This window comes from Theropithecus gelada, chromosome 3 (genome assembly GCF_003255815.1).
Source record: "Theropithecus gelada isolate Dixy chromosome 3, Tgel_1.0, whole genome shotgun sequence".
In the NCBI taxonomy this organism is placed as follows: Eukaryota; Metazoa; Chordata; class Mammalia; order Primates; family Cercopithecidae; genus Theropithecus; species Theropithecus gelada.
In genome coordinates, this window is record NC_037670.1 from 167,874,856 (window position 1) to 167,881,512 (window position 6,657).

Sequence of the window (6,657 nt, forward strand, 5' to 3'; positions counted from 1 at the left end):
TCTATGACTCTCTCTCTCTCTCTCTCTCTCTCCCTGCTCTCTGCTTCAGTATTAAACTCTACTTTGATATTATGTGGCCTTTATTTCAGTGCTATACGTGTCATTTTTCAATCTAGAAACCTTTATCCCTGCTTATCTGAAACTTCCCTGTTCTTTAAGACCTTTAAAAAAAAAAAAAAATCTTCTTTCTTCTTCCAGTCTATTCTCCACATAACAGTAGTTTTGGTTTTTATTTTTTTTATTTTTTTGGTTATTTGGTGTTTTTTGGTTTTTAAGGCAAGTTCTCACTATGTTTCTCAGACTGGTCTCGAACTCCTGGCCTCAAGCCATCCTCCCGCCTCAGCCTCTCAAATAGCTGGGACTACAGGTGTGAGCCACCACGCCTGGCCAGGTTTTGGTTGTTTAAATATAAATCTGATTATGTCACCCCCCTGCTTAGAACCCTTCTGCTTTCTGTTACACCTCACTTAAAATTTAAACTTCTCACCTTTGTTTATGAGAACTGGTTCTTGCCTTCCCCTTGAACCTCATTAAATGGTGATTTCTTGCTAAGCTCCAGCCCGAGTGGTCTCCTCGGCTTCTAATTTTGTGCTCTTTCCTGCCCTCTTCCTTGGCCTTCTCATCTGTCCACCCCCACCACTCTTGACTCAGGTGGTGTCCTTATTCCTCAAGTCTTGACCGTTCCCGGGCCCTTCAGTCCCTGAGCAGTCTACCCTGTGTCTGTCACCACATCTTGTCTTTTCCCCTCATTGCACTTATTGCAGTTTATATGTATGCTACTTCTAGTTGTTCATTTCTGTCTCCCCTACCAGGCTGTAAATGAGGGCAGAAACCTTGTTTGTTTTATTCATCATCACGTACCAAGTGCTTGGCACATAGTGGGTCTTCAGTAAATGTTTGTTGAATAAAAGAGGGAAGAAGGCAAGCCAACCTTAGCTGCAATCCTGCCTTTTGATAAAATGTTCCTTTTGACAATATACACAGATTATTATGTGTACTTTGTTTTTCCATGTGTTTTGCTCTTATCTGCTGGCATTTTTAGCTCCTTGAAGACATTTCATGTGTGAGATAACTTCCTTCACATCTCCCATGGTCCCTAGCAAAATGCCAGGCCTGTAGTAGTCAAGGTGCTCAATAAATATTTGTTTTGTGAGCTGGGTGGTTGGAAGCCTTGCTGCCAAGTCCTGCCTTTGGGTCGACATAGGATGGAAGTATTTGAGTGAGATAACCTTTCCACTCCCACTGCCAGGATTTTGTATTGCCATCAGGTGCCAAATAAATGCTCATATTTATTACTGTTGTGTGCTCAATATCTGTTTCTGTAGATACTCAGTCCTCTGAAGTCCACAGATTTTGTTTCCTTAGCCCCTTACAGTGCAGCCTTCCTCACCACCTCACAAGGCATACCCAGACCTGAAAACCCCTTCTTATTTTGCTGCCATGGTCCTGTAAATATATGCAAGTGTGGGTCCATCTCAGTTGGCCTAGTCCTGGGATTTCTCATAGATGAAATGGAAGTCATTAGCAACCAGTGCTGGTTCTTGGTTACTTAGACTATGAGATGTAGGCTGCCATAACAGATTGGGCTGGAATAGAAGGATGGGAGAGTGAAGGTAGTAAAATTCCATTTCTTACCTGGTTGCATTTAAGGTCTTCTAGAGTGGGCATAGATTGTAGGAGAATTCTAGTGCAGCGTAGAAGAGATCAAAGCAATGAATTTGTGTAAGTTGGGATATTTTGGGGGTGCGTTGTATCTAAAGGATATGCCTGAGAGGTAAGTGCAGGTGCAGATGGGCCATGGAAGTTTGCAAGAGATGGAATGTTCTGTAGGTATTTTCTACAGAAGTTTTAGTAGGAAACAAAACTTTTTTTTTTATTTTTTTAAATACGGGGTTTCACCATGTCGGCCAGGCTGGTCTTTAACTCCTGTCCTCAAGCAATCAGCTCGCTTTGGCCTCCCAAAGTGGTAGGATTATAGGTATGAGCCACCACACCCAGCCAGAAAGAAAACTTTTTTGTTTGGTAGGAAACAGCCGTGGGAGCTGGAAACATTGTTGAGTGATAGAAGGGAATGGCTGTCTAGGAAGAGCAGAAGGGGACTGAGGTGAGCTGAAGCACCTCGGCAAATAGAGCAGAATTTGGTACAGAACGCTGGAGACAAAAGGGCGTGAAAAATGGACTGAAACTGGTTGATTGTACTGCAAGAAAAACAACCGTGGGATAGCCTCAAGGGAGGGATACAAAATCTAGGACAGGCGAAGAAATTATGGAAATAGTGGGAGTAAGATAAATACCCATTTTCAGGATAGGAAGGCTTTTCAGAGGTGTGATAATGTTTGAGAATTACAGAGCAGTATCTCTGAACTGGATTCCGTGTCCTCCCCGCCCCCCAACCCCCTTGCCCTTGAATAAGGGTGTGAGGTTGAATTTCACAGCTCTGCTCCCTTCTGCTTACCTCTGCCAGAGGATTCTCTTCTAAAATTATCCCCCTCCCAGAGCTGGGGGCTGCCCTCTGCTGCCCTTCTCCATCCTGTTTCCTCTAATGGGGAAAGGAAAACAGGAAGAAAGAAAAACTGTAATATCAGACCAAAGCTGATTTTTTTTTTAATTTTTAAAATTTTGTTCTATAAAATAGAGATGAGGTCTCACTATGTTGTCCATGCTGGTCTCAAACACCTGGGTTCAAGTGATCCTCCTGCCTCGGCCTCCCAGAGTACTGGGATCACAGACATGAGCCACCACACCCAATCAAAGCTGTGATATTATGAATGGTGCCGGGCTGGCCGGGCACAGTGGCTCGTGCCTGTAATCCCAGCACTTTGGGAAGCTGAGGCAGGTGGATCACCTGGGCTCAAGAGTCCGAGACCAGCCTGGGCAACATGGCAAAACCCCGTCTCTAAAAAATAAAGAATGGGCCAGGCACAGTAATACACACCTAGAGTCCCAGCTACTCAAGAGGCTAAGGAGAGAGGATTGCTTGAGCCCAGGAGTTGAAAACCAGCCTGAGCAACATAGTGAAACCCCATCTTAAAAAAAAAAAAAAAAAATGGGCAGGAGGAAAGGTGTCTAATCTGAGAAGGAGGAAGACAATAATAGCTACAACTGTTCTGAGAGGAGCTTTCCATTTCATCTTCCCCATGCTTCTGGGAAGGAGTCATTTTCCCTTTTGTTTTTGAAACAGTTTTGCTCTTGTCACCCAGGCTGTAGTGCAATGGCGCAATCTCAGCTCACTGCAACCTCTGCCTACTGGGTTCAAACCATTCTCCTGCCTCAACCTCCCAAGTAGCTGGGATTACAGGCACTCTCCACCACACCCAGCTAATTTTTGTATTTTTAGTAGAGACGAGGCTTCACCATGTTGCCCGTGCTGGTCTCGAACTCCTGAGCTCAGGTGATTCACCCGCCTCAGCCTCCCAAAGTGCTGGGATTACAGGCGTGAACCACTGCGCCTGTCCACAAATGTAGCTTTAATGGTATGGACTCTAGAATTCAGTAGATCTGATTTTGAGTGCTGGGTCTGCCTTTGAAGATATTGGAGACCTTGATCAAGGTAGCTAACACAGCCCCTATTTCCCTTATTTAAAAATTAGGAATATTGCGTCTACCTTCCAATGTCCCCATGAGGATTAAATGTGACGATGCATGTAAATCACATGATGTTAATGCATAAAAATGCTTGATAAATGTTAACTCACAGAATGAGCTTCAGTTTAATATGAGTGAACGGTTCTTACTATTAGTCAAACACTATAGCACATTTTTGTTTTGTTTTGTTTGAGGCGGAGTCTCGGTCGCGAGGCTGGAGTGCAGTGGCGTGATCTCAGCTCACTGCAATCTCCGCCTCCTGGGTTCAAGTGATTCTCCTACCTCAGCCTCCTGAGTAGCTGGGATTGCAAGCACATGCCACCACGCCCAGCTAATTTTTGTATTTTTAGTAGAGACGGGATTTCACCATGTTGGCCAGGATGGTCTGGATCTCTTGACCTCGTTATCCACCTGCCTCGGCCTCCCAAAGTGCTGGGATTACAGGCGTGATCCACCGCGCCCGGCCTATAGCATGTTTTTTGCATGCGTTATTTTATCTTCTTAACCCTCTAGTTACTGCCTTTCTGAGGAAACAGGTCAGAATGTGAAACCGAAGCTGTCAGTTTGAGCATATGCTAACAGCCTTGCTTCTGTGACTTATTCTGGCATGAAGGATTTTTCCTCCTCACTTTTTTTTGGGCTGTAAGATTCCTCCCATTAGGCTGGGGGAATGAAACTGAGACCCAAAACCTTATTCCATCTTAAGTCATAATTAGGTAGGAGTTTGGGGGAAAAAAATGTATCATGTTTGAAAAGCCAGAAGGGGGAGAAAGAGACCTGTCGAATACTACAGGGAAAGCCTGAGTGCAGAGGATGGGAAAGGACTAAGGATGCTCAAAGAATAAGGAGGCTGGCTGGGCGCGGTGGCTCACGCCTGTAATCCCAGCACTTTGGGAGGCTAAGGCGGGTGGATCACGAGGTCAGGAGATTGAGACCACCCTGGCTAACATGGTGAAATCCTGTCTCTACTAAAAATACAAAAAATTAGCCGGGTGTGGTGGGGGGGCGCCTGTAGTCCCAGCTACTCGGGAGGCTGAGGCAGGAGAATGGCATGACCCGGGAAGTGGAGCTTGCAGTGAGCAGAGATCGTGCCACTGCACTCCAGCCTGGGTGACAGAGCGAGACTCCGTCTCAAAAAAAAACAAAAACAAAACAAAAAAAACAAACAAACAAAAAAAAAGAATAAGGAGGCAAGGCACAATAAAGAGGAGAGGAGACATGACCACCAGTGGAGTGCACTACAGAGAAAGTGTCTTCAGAGGAAGCTGTAGCTTAGCTGAAATTTCAGAAAGTAGGTGGCCATGGGTTCCATGGCTGCCTGATACGCAGAGGGAAAATGATGACTGAAAACACCTTTAAAGAGCGTAAGGGTTTTACTGCCCAGTATGTTGGGGAGGCCAGACTGGAAGACGTGAGATTCTGAAAACAAGGGTGGAGCCTGGAAAGAAAATGCATTCACCTATACCCAACACAAAACTTCTCCTCCATGTATCCTGTATGGCAACTTTGTACAATTTTCTTTCAAATAGCAATTCCATAAGCCTATGGACTTTTAAACTTTTTGTATAATGGACCCTAGGATGATCTATTTAAAACCCCAAAAGAGGCCGGGTGCAGTGGCTCACGCCTGTAATCCCAACAACTTTGGGAGGCCAAGGTGGGCAGATCACCTGAGGTCAGGCGTTCAGGACCAGCCTGGCCAACATGGTGAAACCCGTCTCTACAAAACTACAAAAATTAGCCGGGCATGACGATGAGTGCCTGTAATCCCAGCTACTCGGGAGGCTGAGGTGAGAGAATTGCTTGAACCCAGGAGGAGGAGGTTGCACTGAGCAGAGATTGTGCCACTGCACTCCAGCCTGGGTGACAGTGAGACTCCATCTCAAAAAATAAGTAAATAAAATAAACCCTGACAGAATATCTATCATTTATGCATGCTTATGAATTTGCTTCCACATTCAGGAGCTTCATAGGAATTCCCGGAAGCCCATCTTTGTGCCTCCAAATAAGAACCTAAGCTTCTAGGCCCAGCGGAGTGATGGAGTGAGGAGTGGGCATGGTTTACATTTTCTTTTCTTGTTCTCTTGCAGGAATTTAAACCCATGGGATTTAAACTATTCCTAATTTCAAACACAGGATATTTACTCTCAAACCCTTGTCCTCCAGCACTGGCAGCCTGTAGATGTCTTTGACCCTCCTAATTTCAGAATCTGGTTTTAAGAATTGCAGTTGGTGCTTTCCTTCTAGACCACACACTTCCACTCAGCTTGGCTGGATGTGAGTACTTTCCTCACTCCACTGGTCTCTGCCTTCAAATCTCAGAGTCCATGACTAGGCTGCTCTGTTTTAGGGACCTGCCTTTCTCAGAAATAGTAAGAAAATCATAATTGCATCTCATATTTGCTGCTTATATTTATCAAGTTCCGACAGCAACTGATTACCTTCAGGAGAGCTATACTCCACAAACAGGGGAGAATCTTGTTTCTGAAGCCCTCCAAGGAATACAATGTTACCTTGGCACTCTATTTTTTTTTTTTCTTCATGCAACGATGTGTTTTGTTATGTCTGCGGTTTTAAAATTATTTCTTGAATCTCTCCATACACAGGCAAAAATAAGTGTGCTGTTTAACATACTGGAACTTGCCTAACTTAATCATTGCCTAGAGAAGGGAAAATTATCCCCAAAACGTGGTTAACCAGGAGGCCGGTGCATCTGCTGACCTCCAAGAACATGGAGATGAACTTGATAGACAGACTGTCCACCATCTGAACCTTCATTCACCACCATTCTATAACCCTTATTCAGGCCCAAATCAGCAGCAAATTTCTTTCCAACAATCAGTAAGTGTCCAAGAAGACTTTCGTCATCATCTTCTGCTGCAGAAATCTGGGATCTATGATTCTTGGGTATCACCAGAAAATGTGTTGGTGCTTGAGGGGGAATGTCGTGGAAAGCAAGGCACCGGTCATCCTCAAAAATGATTTTGGCTGGGATTTCCTTGCAGATATCTTCCCGAAGATCGTGTTGCCACCAGGCCGAGTGACCTGAGCTTTGGCGATCTCACCTGCCAT

General features: G+C 44.9%; 1 pseudogene across 1 annotated transcript; it reads right to left on the minus strand.

Moving 5' to 3' along the window:
- Positions 1-6,125: 6,125 nt before the first annotated feature.
- On the minus strand, positions 6,126-6,657 carry LOC112621119 (annotated as a pseudogene). Its single transcript, XR_003118666.1, has one exon. The product of XR_003118666.1 is annotated as a histidine triad nucleotide-binding protein 1 pseudogene (transcript).